Source organism: Pinus tabuliformis, chromosome 9, assembly GCF_031772625.1.
Source record: "Pinus tabuliformis cultivar Carrire ecotype Pingquan chromosome 9, CPIR1, whole genome shotgun sequence".
Lineage (NCBI taxonomy): Eukaryota > Viridiplantae > Streptophyta > Pinopsida > Pinales > Pinaceae > Pinus > Pinus tabuliformis.
In genome coordinates, this window is record NC_142307.1 from 373,284,774 (window position 1) to 373,302,557 (window position 17,784).

Here is a 17,784-nt window from a genome sequence, read left to right on the forward strand (position 1 = left end):
TCAGTCTAATACTCTTTAACCCTGATACACTTTGACTATTCTTTATTGTGTCATTTTACCTTCACTGTATATTTTAGGTTTTTATTGTCTATTTCAACAGTGAATCATTTAATTTCTTGTTTCCTCTGCTTGTCTTTTAAATGTATGTTTATTTTCCATCTCTGTTTGAATAGACTTGATAACGATCTCAGAGTAAACAGGTCTTATTACTAGTACTAATACTGTTTATTCAGGGCTGCGGTCTTTTGATCGCTTGTAAAATAAAACAAACTGTTGGGAAAACGTTGGGTTGACAGGGAGGGTCATTAATGGCTTTATCGAGCTTTATAGGTCTATGGAGTGAGTCCAAAGTGATTTCGGGAGGTAAACCATGCTTGAATTGGTTAGCAGAGGCTTCAGGTGGTGCAGAAGGGTTACAGAGGGTTTTACTGCACAAACATGCGAAAATGAGCAACACTAGGGTTTTTGTGTTTAAACGGGTAAACATTTGATTTGTTTGAATTTTGACACAAAGTGAACAGTAGACGGTTTGTCATGTAGTGGGGTGAATAGTGATAGTTTTGGTGGGTAACGCGCTAGCGATAAGCGATTTATTCCATACAGCTTTTGGGTGCTGGGTGGTTTTGGGGAGGCTGCCCAATTCCATAGACTAAATGACATGTAGTACGGGGGCTCAGCCTAAAACCACTCATATTGGGTGGGTAATGTTTGGACATTGGGCCCGCCCAATATGGTTAATAACTGTTAGATCAAAGGGGAGGTGATCACACGGTGATCGGGCTTGCGAGTTGTGTGGAGGGTAATGGAGGGGCCCGACTAATGTTTAAGCGTGGTGGTTTTAATTAAATTCAGGGTTAAGTCGGGGGTTAAGGGATCGGGAGTAATTCTATTGGTAAAAGGTTTGAATTTTTAATTAATCACAAATCAATTAATTTACGTCATTTTCTGGGGTTTTATTTATCAAGTTTATATTACAAACATCGAGGACGGGATATTAAAATTAAATGGATTTAATAAATACATACGGGAGAGGGTATTTTTGGGAAATATATAAATGAAATTAAAAGTTAATATGAACGAAAGTGGTAAATGGATTTAGCGCTAAGTACAATGTACATTTATAATTCATTGGCTTTGTATAAACACATTATAACTTAGGTTTAGTGTTATTTTTGTTGGTTTTCTTAGGAAAAGGAGTTTACTTGGGGGTAATGGCTTTTCCTCGGGAAAAATGGTGTTTTACCTTAGGGAAGGGATTTGTTTGGGAAAATGAGGGATATTGAAAGGGGGTAATGTTTGTGGGAGATATTTTAGTACTTAGGACCTATAAGTAACTAGGCCAAGGGTCCGGTCCCTCCTGAAGTCAGAGAAATGCTCTGAGCCCCTTTGACTTAAGATTTTGGCTACTTAAGACTTTGCTTATGGGAAATTAGTAAAATTAAGGGTGAAATGAATGAGAAAATTAATTAGTTGACTTTGTAAGCTTAATGCATGCCCAATTTCTCATTCATACTAGGAATTTTCATGATGAGGGTGATAAACATGCTTTCATCTAACAATCATCACAATTCTGCAACCTTTCTAATACTTACTCATCTACTCATCCTACTATTTTTACTTCTCTTTATTAGGGCGCACTTAAGCTGGAAAATCCTTATCAAAACATTTTTATTTTATTTTACAATAGTAATCTAACTAAGTCTAACCTTATTACATCCAAGGGATCATCTTAAACAGTTAAGCTCCTTTTTATTTACTCTACCTAACTACTTATCTGCCAAGATTAAACAGTTTGGTCAGATTTTTATTCTCTATGTATAAACATGAAATTGAAACATGAAATAGTCAATTTTAAACATTTTGACCATCATGGATTGTGGCATAGGTTACAAACTGCACACAATCATTTTATTCTGCATAAAAGTAAATAGTAGTGGCATTTTGACTAGCACACTTTCATGGTCTTTTCTTTTCTTGGGGTTCATATTTTTCATATTTTTTAACCTTTTTGTTATTTTTGTCCTTTGATTATTCTTTTAGGAAATACCCTCTTTACATTTTCTATTTTTTTGAATATGGAAAACATTTGCAGAAAGCAAAGGTATGTACATATTACAAGGCTTAACCTTAGCCATTCAAAATTATGACTCCTATTGGTATAGAAACCTAACGGTGGCTCCACTTGGGGATGGAATTTCCTTGTGAAATGTCAAGAACAATGTTGACTAGTAGCTTGATCCATTGAGCCAATGCCACACATGTATATGCTATGCTTTATAATATTTGTGACTAAAACTTTTGAACTGAAAATACACCCTTTTCTCCAAACTGAAATCTGATCTAACATAAAGTTGCTGCTGAAAACTGAATTTATTCAAACTGAAATCCTACCTACTTACTCTAATCAGCTTTCTTACTACTGGTTAGGTAAAATGAAACAACCAATGCAACCACTCAACCATCATATACATTGGTAGATTTTGTTGCTTGAGCTTGTTTGTGATTAAAACTATGGTTCTAAAGCCAAATATAACCTTGTCAACCAAAGAGAAGATAAGGAAATACTTGCTTTCCTTTGTAGACTCTAAAAATGGTACAAAAGGATCTTCTAGAATATATACACTATTGTTCAACTGATTTAAGCAACTGCACACTTGTTCTGGATGGCTTCCATGCCATGAAACTAAAATGTCACTTTTATCTTTAACACCCTACAGGCTTTCAGATGAGCTTTGTGATGATACTTCTACTAATTGAAATGTCTGTCTGGTGAAACTATTATCATCTTGATTTTGACTCTCATAGTTTGTTAATGGAACTTCATAGATTTCTACAAGCTGCTCATCCTTTTCTTTAGAGATGTTACACCACATTTCCTTTAAAAATTAAAATGATTCAAAACAAAGAGGCAAAGAAACTTCACTTATTTCCAAATTTTTTGCATTTTCTTCTTCACTTTCATAGCTGACATGGATAAAATGATCACTATTTTCAAGCTGCTAAAACTGAATTTCCTTATTCCCCAAACTAGTTTATGATTTCTCTATAAAGTTTGTTTGGATTTGAAGAACAAAATTATTGTCATACTGATCATATTTATGCAAATCATTGAAAGAAGTGTTTGCATTATGAGACAAGTGTTATCCTTGATGGAAAATCACACTGATAACAAATCATAGTGCAGAAGGATAGCAGCAACGAATTGATGATTAGTCTACAAGTATGAAAAAAAATATATACACGCTGGTTCACTATATACCAAGTCGCGTATACAAGCAGGTTCACTATATACCAAGTCGCGTATACACAGGTTCGCTATATACCAAGTCACGTGTACACACAGGTTGGCTTCAGTAAAAGAGTGTGTATGTGGAAAACTTATCTTTGGTCCATGGCGGTTATTCCTTGGAAGTTGTGCCTATGGTTTTGGACCATGGTTTCTCGACGGACGTGTTGATCCCTAGTTTTGAAGTTGATGGTATTGTGTTACTATGGTTTTGGCTCGAGGTATTGAGCAAGGCCTAAGGCTATATAAGGAGAACAAGATCATTAGGCAAATGCATCTGAAAAGGATTGAATATCTGATGAAGTATTAGATCCAGTATGCAGGTTATTGGTTGATGATGTATTGCTTGATCTGAGCTAAGGAGAGATCTCATCGGTTGATGGAGAACAAGATCTAAGGAGAGATCGGGATCAAATGGTTTGAATTGAACTATCTTTATATGGTTGATTATGCGTATTTCTAGATCTGCATACTGACGCAAAGTTATGTTCTGGGTATAACTGATATCTGGTACAGCTGCAAGTTATGAAAAATTACTTTTAGATCTGTACGCAGGTTGTATTCTGTAAAATCGCGTGTATATGCGGGTTGCCTTCATTGAAGTAGCGTATATCTTTTGGAGCTTGATTTTTGGGTTGCAGCTGGGTCTGACTGTTATTGCAGAGTTATGTAGTCTGCTCTGTGTTCTGGTGACTGGGTTTGACAGGGTTTCAGTGGTTCAGTGATTCAAAGATTGTTGATGCGAGTATTGGTTGTTTTGTAATCTGCTATGAAAGTTGAATGAATTGTGGTCTTCAGATTGTAATGTTGTGCTTCAGGAATATCCAGTCTGAAAATGTATTAGAAGTGGTACCTGAAGGAAACAAGATTGTAGGCCTGCACCTACGTACTAGTATCTTAGCTAGTACAAAAGCAAAGGGGGTTGGAGCTCCCTTCCAAGGAAGTTTGGAGAACGAGAGAAGGATGAAGCCTTCCGCGGGTTGTAGCCTGCGTACTGGTATAAGGCTGCACCAGCACAAAAGATTGTAAACTGAAGTTCTTATTAAAGAAAGATAGAGACGACTTGCAGCAGGTGGTTTTCACCCACATTGGGTTTCCACCTTATATCATGGTGTTCATGTGTGTGGCTTTTGTGTGATGATCTGTTCTGTTATACTACATCTGTTTACTCTTAATATGGTGAATAATGTCCTAATGCATTTAACTGAAGATAAACTAACTGAATTATAAGATTTATGGTTATACGCTGGTTTCTTTAGACACAGTTGCGTGTACACGCTGGTTCACATAACTGAAGTAGCGTATATGTTTCTGAGCATTGAAAAAGTTTTATTGATCTAATAATACTGATTCACCCCCCCTCTCAGTATTATTTCCAACAATTGTTATCAGAGCAGGTCCTTCAGAGAAGCTTGATCGCTTGAAGGTAGATCGTTCATCATGAGCAACTACGAGAGAGAAGCATCAATCAGGCCACTGGTTTTTGATGGGACAAACTTCAATTATTGGAAGGTAAGAGTTACTGCCTATCTTCAATCTCTTGGTACAGAAGTTTGGGACATCCTAGAGACAGGCTACACTTTTCCTTCAGCTACTCCTATAGATGCAGCCGAGAAAAAGAAATATGAAACAAATGCGAAAGCGGTCAATACTCTATTGGGATGTATATCTCAATCAGAATTCATGAAGGTAATGCACTATAAATCTGCAAAAGAAATATGGGACAAAATTGTCACGAGCTATGAAGGAGACGAACAAGTAAAGCGTGCTAAAATTCAAACTCTCAGGATTAAGTATGAGACTCTCAGAATGTATAATGATGAAAGTGTGGCTAACTATTTCCCTAGGGTAGATGAGATTGTTAATTGCATGAAAAACTTGGGTGAAGAAATAAAAGAGGCTATTGTGTTTGAAAAGGTTCTAAGATCTTTGTCCCCCAAGTTTGAATCTAAAGTGTCTGCCATAGAAGAAAAGGAAAATCTGCAAATTCTCACTATGTCTCAGCTTCACGAAATTCTAACCGCTTATGAAATGAGAAAGGGAGGTCCATCAGACAGAAGAGAAGCTGCCTTCAAGGCTTCAGGCAAAGAAGATTATTATGAAGCAAGTCACGTGCCAGAAGATGAAGAAGAGGAATCAAATTTTGTCAGAAATCTTCAAAGGGGTTCTGGAAGGTTCAGAGGTAAGATACCTTTTAAATACTTTGCTTGTGGAAGAGTAGGTCATTATGCTGCCAGATGTCCTCACAAAGATAAGAATGACAAGGGAAAGGAACCTGTTAAATGGAACAAGAAACAAAATGAAAAGAAGAAAAGCTATTACACTCATGAAGATAGTGATGGTCTTTCAAATAGTGATGAAGATGAACAAGGTAATAGATATAAAATTTTAATGGATTTTGAAGATGATGACTATATGGATGCTATAGATGTAGAAGGTTTTTGTGAAGAAATGAAAGATCTAAAAGTTTGCTTAGAAGAGAAGAGTGCTATTATTGATTCTCTACAATGTCAACTAGCTGAAAAGGAAAAACATCTTGAAAAATTGGAATGTGAGATTGTTTGTCTTATAAAGGAGATTGAGAAAACAAAAGCGATTAATCTTAAATTTGTTAAAGGATCTGAAACCTTGGATGAGATTATCAATGTGCAGCGATCTCCTCTAATCAAGACAGGTCTTGGATATAATGGAGAAACATCTCAAGCATCTACCTCTAAAAGCTATCTTGATGCAGCAAGGAGAAGCGAGCAAAGGCCAAATAAAAGTCATCAGGTAAATCAGGGACAGTTTACCTCAAGAACAAATAAAGACCATCAAGAAATTCAGGGACAAACTGCCTTAAGGACAAACAAAAGCTACAATCAGCCTCAGGTAAAATCTTCCCAATTTTCTCCAAGAATGAATGTGAATAGAAGCTACAATCGGTTGGATGATAGATCTGATTATCGCAGAAGTTTCTTTAATGGCCAATGCTTTTCTTGCCATAACTTCGGTCACAAAGCAGCTCAATGTGTTGCCTACAAGACAATCATGACTAGAGAAGCTCAAAAACAAGGGAGAATGACTGGAACCATGAAAAGGACTTATAACAACTTTTCGGTTCTTGAAAATGAAGTTGAATGCTCTATTTGTAATAACTTTGGTCATGAAGACTCTGAATGCAGGAGCAGGTTCCGGAAGACAACTCAGAAGGAACAAACCTCAAATGTCAGAACATGGAGAATAAAGCAACCGCAACCAGAAAGATGTGGGATAGCTTTTTATGCAGAAGGTCAAGAAAGTCTTGACAGCGGATGTTCGAAGCATATGACTGGGGACAAAGAAAAGCTTGAGTCATATACTGCATTAGAAAACGGGAAGAAAGTTTCTTTTGGAAACGATATCTCTGCAACCATAAAAGGAAAAGGTGTTGCTCCAATGAAAGAGAAGGTCAAAGCTGGAAATGTTTTGTATGTTGATGGATTGAAGCATAATCTTCTGAGTGTCAGTCAGATGTGCGATCAAGGAACAAAGGTAATATTTAGATCAAATGGATGTTGTGTTCGTGACCTTGATACAGGTAAAAAAGTGATCAAAGGAAGAAGGACTCCAAATAATCTATACATATTTGAAGAAGGACCACAACAATGCTATTTGAGCAAGGATGATGAACACTGGCTATGGCATCGGAGGCTGGGGCATCTAAGCTTTTCACAAATAAGGAAAGCATGCAAATATCAGGCAGTTTGTGGTCTTCCAGATATCAAAATTCCAGACAACACTATATGCAAATCTTGTCAGTTTGGAAAGAAAACCAGAACTAACTTTCCAGAGAAGGAAGGATGAGCCAGCATACCTCTTGAGCTAGTCCATACAGATGTATGTGGTCCATTTAGGAAAAGGACACCTTGAGGAGAAGAATATTTGATATTATTCATTGACGATTTCTCCAGGTTTGTCTGGTTAGGGCTTATGAAGCACAAAGATGAAGCATTCAAAAAATTCAAATCCTTCAAAGCTTTGGTTGAAAATGAATCAGGACACAAAATTAAGTGCCTCAGATCTGACAGAGGTGGGGAATTTACCTCAAACGAATTTTTCGATTTCTGTGAAGAACATGGGATAAGAAGAGAATTCTCTACAGCTAGAACTCCTCAGCAAAATGGGGTTGTGGAAAGAATGAACAGAACAATCCAACAAATGGCTCGTGCTATGCTTGATGAATCAGGTACTCCCGCAACTTTCTGGGGTGAGGCTGCACATGCTGTGGTTATTATTATTAACAAAAAAAATGTCCGAGTAAACAGCACTCAAACACCTCATGAGCTCTGGAGTGGTGAGACTCCTTTGGTGAAGCATTTCAAAATCTTTGGGAGCAAATGTTATATTAAGAATACTGATGAGCAACTTGGAAAACATGAACCAAGAGCAGATGAAGGCATTCTTCTTGGTTATTCTCCACATAGCAAAGCATACAAGTGCTACAACAAAAGACTTGGCAGAATTGTTGACAGCATTGATGTAGTGGTTGATGAGAAGGGATATATTCCTAGGCAAGTTCATCATGAAGACATTGAAGAAGATGAAGGCTACCCTCAAAGGCAGAATGATGAAGAAGAAGAACCTCAAGAAGAACCTCAAGAAGAAGAAGAACCTCAAGAAGAACCAGAGGAGCATACAAGAATAGAAGAGAAGACTCCATCCAGATATGTTCAAAAGAATCATCCAGAATCTCAGATTGTGGGGCAGAAAGAAGCAGGAATACAAACAAGAAGAAGAATTGCAGAAGCTTCAAGCTCTTTGGAATTACTCTCTTCCACTGAACCACAAAATGTGAAAGAGGCATGCAAAGATGAATGTTGGGTCAAAGTAATGGATGAAGAACTTGAGCAGATCGAAAAGAACAATACTTGGGAATTGGTTCTTAGACCAAAAGATAAAAATGTCATAGGGACTAAATGGGTCTTCAAAAATAAATTGAATGAAAATGGAGAAGTAATTAGAAACAAGGCTAGACTTGTTTGTAAAGGGTATGCGCAGCAAGAAGGAATAGATTTTGAAGAGACCTTTTCTCCTGTTGCAAGACTTGAGGCCATCCGAATGTTCCTTGCTCTCTCAAGCTTTCAAAACTTCAAGGTATTCCAAATGGACGTGAAATCAGCCTTTCTGAATGGAGACTTAGAAGAAGAAGTATATATTGAGCAGCCAGATGGTTTCATTCTTGGGAATGATCCAAACCTTGTATGCAGATTGAAAAAGGCTCTCTATGGTCTCAAACAAGCTCCAAGGGCTTGGTACTATCGTTTGGACAAATATCTTCACAAACAAGGTTTTTCAAAAGGATCAGCAGATAGCAATCTCTATATGAAAGTTTAAAATAACAAATTGCTAATACTTGTTGTATATGTAGATGATATTATCTTTGGTAGCAATGAAGAGGCTATGAGTCAGAACTTTGCCTTGGTTATGCAGAAAGAATTTGAAATGTCATTACTTGGAGAATTGACATACTTTCTTGGATTGCAAATCCAACAAAATGAAGGAGGTATTTTCTTGTCTCAAACCAAGTACCTCAAGAAGATCTTGAAGAAGTATGGCATGGAAGATTCAAAGCCAGTTTGTACCCCCATGGTTACAGGATGCAGCCTCAGTGAAAATGACGAATCAGCAGCAGTTCACCAACCCACTTATAGATCTATGATTGGGAGTTTGCTTTATTTGACAGGTACCCGACTAGATATTATGCATGCAGTAGGAATTGTTGGAAGATTTCAAGCCAACCCAAAGGAAACTCATCTTCAAGCAGTCAAAAGAACCTTCAAGTATCTTCAAGGGACCCAAAACTATGGCTTATGGTATCCTAGAGATACAGATCTCATCATGCTTACACAGATGCAGATTGGGCCAGAAGTGTGGATGATAGGAAAAGCACAAGTGGTGGTGCTTTCTTCATGGGTTCCAGATTAATATCTTGGCTCAGAAAGAAACAGAGTTCGATTTCCTTATCTACAGCTGAAGCAGAATATGTGGCTGCGGCATATTGTTGCACACAACTTCTTTGGATGATGCATACCTTGCAGGATTTTCAAATCACTTGCACTCCACCAATCTCTATCTTATGTGATAATACAAGTGCAATCAGCATTTCAAAGAATCCAGTCATGCACTCAAAGACCAAGCACATACCAATCAAGTACCATTTTCTTCGGGAACAAGTGCTTGAGCAGAAGGTCAAGCTGGAGTATGTTCCTTCTAAGGAACAAGTTGCTGATATTCTCACAAAACCACTGCCCAGGGAAACTTTTGAATATCTCAGACAAAAGCTGGGAGTATTTGATGCTTCATCCTGCTATTGAAGCATGTCTGTTCTACAGAAAAGTTGGTATACGCAAGTTACGTAAGGGATATCTGCGTATATACACCGATTTATGCTGAGAAAGTCGCGTGTATGGTGTATGCGTGTTGCAGAAAGCATATCCGCATGCATACGCTATTTTATGCAGGAGAAGTCGCGTATATGGAGTTCTGAACAGCAAGGGCAGACTCCGGTTGGAGAAGGTCTGAGATGGGTATGCCAGAAATCTTCAGGCACAGTTTCAGGGGGTGCAGCAGGCAGAGGTTCAGGGGGAGCAGCTTAAAGTCTCATAAAGCATTGTTGGCATTTAGATGCTTTTGGTTCTAGTACACAACTGTTGTTGGTTTCAGGAGAAGGAGCTCAGAAGGAAATCTTGGTTGCTGATCTAAAAGATGTGTATCAAGGAAAATTTTAAGGATGGAAAATTTTCTGGAAGTTTAAAAACATTGGCGAATCTCACTAATCCCTAATATGAAAACTATAAATTTTTTAATGATATATTTGCAAAATTATTCAAATTTATAATGATTTTATATATAGTCTCTATATAATGTTGGCGATTTTTAAGATAAAATAATTTTATATTCTAAAATTTGGGCGAATCATTTTTTGGAAAAATCATGGAAAATTAGCCCACTGGGCGAACATTAGCCCCTAAAATTTTCCATGATGTGTATCAGATGCTGCTTGTGACTTTCATAAGTCTTGGTCTAGATTTGTTGTCTCTATGTCATGTATCTCTTCTGTGATATCTCTTTTATGGTGTCAAGGTCATGTAACGGCCTATGTTGGTTTCCCCACTATGCCTGGGATGAATGATGTAATATAATTGGTTGGTTCTAATGTATCCCCTCTTGGTTGGGAGTATGGATGTATGTATTGAGTATTTTGGTGATAGGAAGGTCCCTTATGGTGTATAAGTCTTGGTTCTTTTGAAGAACATCTTTTGCAGATCTTGCCTACAGTCAGAGGGAGCATGTTTTAGCACAGCCAAGTAAAGATATCAGCATGTACTCAGGGGGAGCACAACCCTTTGCCCTTGATGACAAAGGGGGAGAGTGATTTGATTTGGTGTTGTTGCCATCAAGTCCAAAGGGGGAGATTGTTGGCATTATGAGACAAGTGTTGTCCTTGATGGCAAATCTCACTGATAACAAATCATAGTGCAGAAGGATAGTAGCAAGGAATTGATGATCAGTCTACAAGTATGAAGAAAAATATATACACGCTGGTTCACTATATACCAAGTCGCGTATACAAGCGGGTTCACTATATACCAAGTCGCGTATACGCAGGTTCGCTATATAACAAGTCGCGTGTACACGCAGGTTGGCTTCAGTAAAAGAGCGTGTATGTGGAAAACTTATCTTTGGTCCATGGCAGTTATTCCTTCGAAGTTGTGCCTATGGTTTTGGACCATGGTGTCTCGACAGACGTGTTGATCCCTAGTTTTGAAGTTGATGGTATTGTGTTACTATGGTTTTGGCCCGAGGTATTGAGCAAGGCCTAAGGCTATATAAGGAAAAGAAGATCATTAGGCAAACGCATCCGAAAAGGCTTGAATATCTGATGAAGTATTAGATCCAGTATGCAGGTTATTGGTTGATGATGTATTGCTTGATCTGAGCTAAGGAGAGATCTCATCGGTTGATGGAGAGCAAGATCTAAGGAGAGATCGGGATCAAATGGTTTGAAATGAACTATCTTTATATGGTTGATTATGCGTATTTCTAGATCTGCATACTGATGCAATGCTATGTTCTGGGTATAACTGATATCTGGTACAGCTGCAAGTTGTGAAAAATTATTTTTAGATCTGTACGCAGGTTGTCTTCTTTAAAATCACGTGTATACGCGGGTTGCCTTCATTGAAGTAGCGTATATCTTTTGGAGCTTTATTTTTGGGTTGCAGCTGGGTCTGACTGTTATTGCAGAGTTCTGTAGTCTGCTCTGTGTTCTGGTGACTGGGTTTGACAGGGTTTCAGTGGTTCAGTGATTCAAAGATTGTTGATGCGAGTATTGGTTGTTTTGTAATCTGCTATGAAAGTTGAATGAATTGTGGTCTTCAGATTGTAATGTTGTGCTTCAGGAATATCCAGTCTGAAAATGTATGAAGAGTGGTACCTGAAGGAAAGAATATTGTAGGCTTGCACCTACGTACTAGTATCTTAGCTAGTACAAAAGCAAAGGGGGTTGGAGCTCCCTTCCAAGGAAGTTTGGAGAACGAGAGAAGGATGAAGCCTTCTGCAGGTTGTAGCCTGCGTACTGGTATAAGGATGCACCAGTACAAAAGATTGTAAACTGAAGTTCTTATTAAAGAAAGATAGAGACGACTTGCAGCAAGTGGTTTTCACCCACATTGGGTTTCCACCTTATATCATGGTGTTCATGTGTGTGGCTTTTGTGTGATGATCTGTTCTGTTATACTACATCTGTTTACTCTTAATATGGTGAATAATGTCCTAATGCATTTAACTGAAGATAAACTAACTGAATTATAAGATTTATGGTTATACGTTGGTTTCTTTAGACACAGTTGCGTGTACACGCTGGTTCACTTAACTGAAGTAGCATATATGTTTCTGAGCATTGAAAAAGTTTTATTGATCTGATAATACTGATTCACCCCCCCTCTCAGTATTATTTCCAACAAGAAGTAATGTCATCAAACATACACATTAGATCAACATATTTCTCCTCCACATATTGCTTTATGAATCTATCTTCTGATCTATGGTAGTTGGAATTAGTAGGAATCTGTTCATGATTCTCAATCTCGTCTTGTTGTGGAATAAATGTGCCATGGTGATTTTGAGCAAAAAATTTGTCTTTCATGGTGATCTTCTGCATCATTTCCTCTGTTTTCTTAATCAAAATATCGAACTTTTCCTCTTTTTCTACTTTCAACTTTCCTCTTCTAATTTGCTGATTAACTTCTACATCTACTGCAATGTTCTGCATCTATTCCAATGTTGAGGGGTTTCTTTCTCTTGACTAAAATTCTATCTCTGGATCAAATGCTCTTGGATAATGGAAAAGAGTTGAAACAGGGGGGGGGTCTTATATTTGATGGCATTGAATAATAGGCTTGATTAAATATGTCTGAAAATTATTGTATTTTTTCATTTGGCTATCTTTTTAACTAGTTATATTCTTCTATGATCACAAGAAGATTAACTTTGATTATCCATCTATCAAGGAAAATTTTTACAAACTGTTGGAAATTTGAGATGCTTGCATTAGGTAAATTCTTGGACCAACTCTTTACTCTACTTTTCAAAGAAAGAGCAGAAAGCCTGATAATAACATCATCTTCATAAATTTCAAATAATTCTAGACAATTCTCAAAACCTTGAATATGTTTTTGAGTAGTGATACCATTCTCTCCATAAAACCTAGGGAGATACTTGTAATAATTGTTAGGGAAAGCATGGAGTGTAGGAGGTAAGATGAGTGGCTTATATCTATCAGGAACTTTATGAGGTATGCAATATGTACAGGGATTGTATGATTAGTCTTGATTCTTTGATGCTCCTCAATTGGAAAATGATCTTCATAAGAGTTAGAAGACTATTGTTCAAATGTGTAAGGAGACTTTATATTTACATTTTTCAAAGGGAAATAATAAAAAATTAATCTAAAATCTTCTCTAAAATACAATATACATTGAAAAAATTTATCAATGAGAAAGAACATAATGTCTTGGATAACAATCCAAGTTAAAAGCCTAATCTTTTCACATATTTCTTTCAGGTTCATTCCTCCAGTGGAGTCTTGATTGTGGAATTGATTTGGAGTCGCTAGGTGGATGATTTTAACCTTTGTGTGTCTGATCACTTTCCACCATCATAGATTAGATCTAAACATATAAAACAATTCTGAAGAAAATGTTAGTTCTCCCCAGCAGAGTCGCCACTATGTTATCACTCATAAATTTCTCAAGGTTAAAGAAAGATATTTTTGAGGTAACCATAAACGAACTTTTAGGCTCAGGATCTAGCCAACCTAAGTCCAAAGAGGGCTCTCTCTTTATAATTTAGCTTTGTTTGATGGGATATTAGGCTAGTTATGAAAGTTCAGGGGGGTTTTGGTTTTGATTGAAAGTGGGGTGGTGGAATTATTGGAACAGATGGATAGAGCTAGGTTTTCAAGCCATTGGGCTATGGAGTCAATCAAAGGATAGCTTAGCTAAACCAGATCATTAAAGGGATTGTTTAAAGTGTAGGCTAGCAAAGAAAAAGGCAAATCTTCAAAGGGCTGATTGATGGAATGATTCTAACCAGGGTAAAAGGGCAATGAAGAATCCTTAGACTAGGATCATAATGAGGAATAGAGGGTGATCATAAACAAGGAGAAATTAAGAATTCTTTGCTACATAGGCCACAGGGAGAAACTACGGAAGTAAGGGAGCATTTAAGAATTCCCTAAGTAAGATAGTTTAGCAGAAAACATTAAGAAGGTAAACAATCAAGACAGAGTGCATTAAAGTAAGTTTTGAAATATCATTCCTAGTTTACCATTCAGATTTTAGAGAAACACATATGATTATTAATAAATGTAAGGAAAAACAATAATACACATGAGAGAATACTTATCTAAATTTTGCTTTACACAAGAATCATGTAAAATGTCTGAACTTTATTCCATGATCCAGCAAGCCAATCTAGTCTTGATACAATAGCACTTTGATTTTCGACAAAAGTATACAGAAATGTTTTTGAATCCACACAAAATACTTCAAATGAAGAAGTATTTATACAATTTCTAAACTGAAATATCTTGAAAAAATATCAAGATTGGTTTACAAATATCTCAAACTGTTTTACATTAATAGAACTTAAATAGAGGAAACTCAAAACCAATGAATCTATTTGGCACTATATCTATGGATTGTGGGTGAAAAAGAAGAGAAAGTCGAATTTGATAGCAACTCTTAATTGATGATGAGGCATCCAAGTCACTAACTGCATCCTTTCTTTGTGCATTCCACCCCAGCAATTCTGCAAAATTACGGTCCATTGATACCTTTGTGTATCTCAATCTGTGATAGATATGTAAAAATTGAAATATGTTATTGTAGAAGTATATTTTCGAGATAAACCTCTCTCAGTTTCCCAAAATTCAGCTCCAGCTATTCACAATATTCTCTACAAAAAGATGTAAAAAACAAGACTTTGCACAGTCCAAAAAATAGGCTGTGACGACATGCACTTATCTCCCTTTTGATAATACCTGTGTAAAAATTGAGATAGATTTTTTTAGATTAGCCTTTTAGGAACACAAACCTCCTTTAATTTCTCAAAATACTTCTTGTATTGGACACAATAGTTTCTGCAAAACTATGACTTAAACAGGAAATTTCTGAAGAACATACCATTTCTACTCTAATTTCATCTTTTAACCTTAAATTTCTTTTAACTGTTTTTCACTTTTACTTTGGATAAAATTCATTTTCTGGTGAAATTGTTTTCATCTCTGTTTAACCCTTACTGCCTCCATGTTTACTTTTACTATTTACTTTTACCGCTCTATTTTTTTATTTGTCTTCACTTTGACATGAATCTGTATGCTTTGTAGTTGTCTTCCTTGCTATTTGTCTTCATGCTAGCTTATTTAATTGACTTGGTATTCAATTTGATACTCTTTAACTCTGATACACTTTGACTATTCTTTACTATGTCCTTTTACCTTCACTGTATATTTTAGGTTTTTACTATCTATTTCAACAGTAAAACATTTAATTTCTTGTTTCCTCTGCTTGTATTTTAACTGTATTTTTATTTTACATCTCTGTTTGAATAGACTTGACAACAATCTCGGAGTAAGTAGGTCTTATGACTAGTATTAAGATTGTTTATCCAAGGCTCTGGTCTTTTGATCGCTTGTAAAATAAAACAAACTGTTAGGAAAATGTTGGGTTGACAGGGAGGGTCATTAATGGCTTTATCGAGATTTATAGGTCTATGGAGTGAGTCCAAAGTGATTTCGAAACGTAAACCATGCTCGAATTGGCTAGCAGAGGCTTTAAGTGTCACAAAAGGGTTACACAATGTTTTAGTGCACAAACAAGTGAAAACGAGCAACACTGTGGTTTTTGTGTTTAAACGGGTAAACATTTGATTTGTTTGAATTTTGGTACAAAGTGAACAGTAGATGGTTTTTCGTGTAGTGGGGTGAATAGTGAAAGTTTTGGCGGGTAGCGAGCTGGCGGTAAGTGGTTTATTTTGCACATCTTTTGAGCACTGGGTGGTTTTGGGGGGAGGCCGCCCAAATCCATAGACTGAACGACACGTAGCACGGGGGCTCAGCCTAAAACCACTCATATCGGGCAGGTAATGTTCGGACGTTAGGCCCACCTGATATGGTTAATAATCATTGGATCAAAGGGGAGGTGATCGCACAGTGATTGGGCTTGGCAGTTGTGCGAAGGGTAATGGAGGGGCCCAGCTAATGTTTAAGCGCGATGGTTTTAATTAAATTCAGGGCTAAGGGGTAGGTTAAGGGATCAGGAGTAATTCTACTGGTGGAAGGTTTGACTTTTTAATTAATCACAAATCGATTAATTCACATTGTTTGTCGGGGTTTTATTTATAAAGTTTATATTACATACTTCGGGGACGGGATATTAAAATTAAAGGGATTTAATAAATACACACGAGAGAGGGTATTTTTGGGAAATATATAAATAAAATTAAAAGTTAATATGAACGAAAGTGGTAAATGGATTTAGCGCTAAGTACAATGTATATTTATAATTCATTGGCTTTGTATAAACACATTATAACTTAGGGTTAGTGTTTTATTTGTGGCTTTTCTTAGGGAAAGGGGTTTACTTAGGGGTAATGGTTTTTCCTTAGGAGAAATGGTGTTTTACCTTAGGAAAGGGATCTGTTTGGGAAAATGAGGGATAGTGAAGGGGGGTAATGTTTGTGGGGGGGATTTTAGTACTTAGGACATATAAGTTATTGGGCCAAGAGTCTGGTCCCTCCAAAAGTCAGAGAAATGCTCTGAGCCCCTTTGACTTAAGATTTTGGGTACTTAAGACTTTGCTTATGGGAAATTAGTAAAATTAAGGGTGAAATGAATGGGGAAATTAATCAGTTGACCTTGTAAGATTAATGCATGCCTAATTACTCATTCATACTTGGAATTTTCATGATGAGGGTGATAAATATGCTTTTGTATAACAATCATCACAATTTTGCAACCTTTCTACTACTTACCCATATACTCATCCTACCATTTTTACTTCTCTTTATTAGGGTGCACTTAAGCTGTCAAACCCTTATCAAATTTTTTTTATTTTCTTTTACGATAGTAATATAACTAAGTCTAACCTTATTACATCCAAGGGCTCATATTAAATAGTTGAGCTCCTTTTTATTTACTCTACCTAACTACTTATCTGTCAAGATTAAACAATTTGGTCAGATTTTGATTCTCTATTTATAAACATGAAATTGAAACATGAAATAGCCAAGTTTAAACATTTTGACCATTATGGATGGTGGCATAGGTTACAAACTACACACAATCATTTTATTCTGCATAAAAGTAAATAGTAGTGGCATTTTGAATAGCACACTTTCATGGCCTTTTCTTTTCTTGGGGTTCATACACAATCATTTTATTTTGCATAAAAGTAAATAATAGTGGCATTTTGACTAGCACACTTTCATCACATTTTCTTTTCTTGGGGTTATATTTTTCATCCTTTTTGACCATTTTGTTCTTTTTGTCCTTTGATTATTCTTTTAGGACATACCCTCTTTACATTTTTTAATTTTTTCAATATGAAATTTCTTTTCAGAAAGCAAAGGTATGTACATATTACAAGGCTTAACCTTAGCCATTCAAAATTATGAATCCTATTGGTATAGGAACCTAACACAATGTAGATGTGATGGATAAAAGTCTTAGGACTAGTTCCTTTCATGTCGGTATATTCCCATGCATATACAACAAAATGTTGTTGTAATGTTTTGATTAGCTTTTCTTATTGTAATTTCTCCAAGTTTTTGTTTATGTTCAATGTTCCCCTTGGAAAGATTTCAACTGTAGAGCTACCAAATTTTTCTATAGAATAAAGAGACATCTGCCTAGATGAAAAATATTCAATATTGGATTTTTCTTGAAATTGATCATGTTCATATTCTAGTGATGA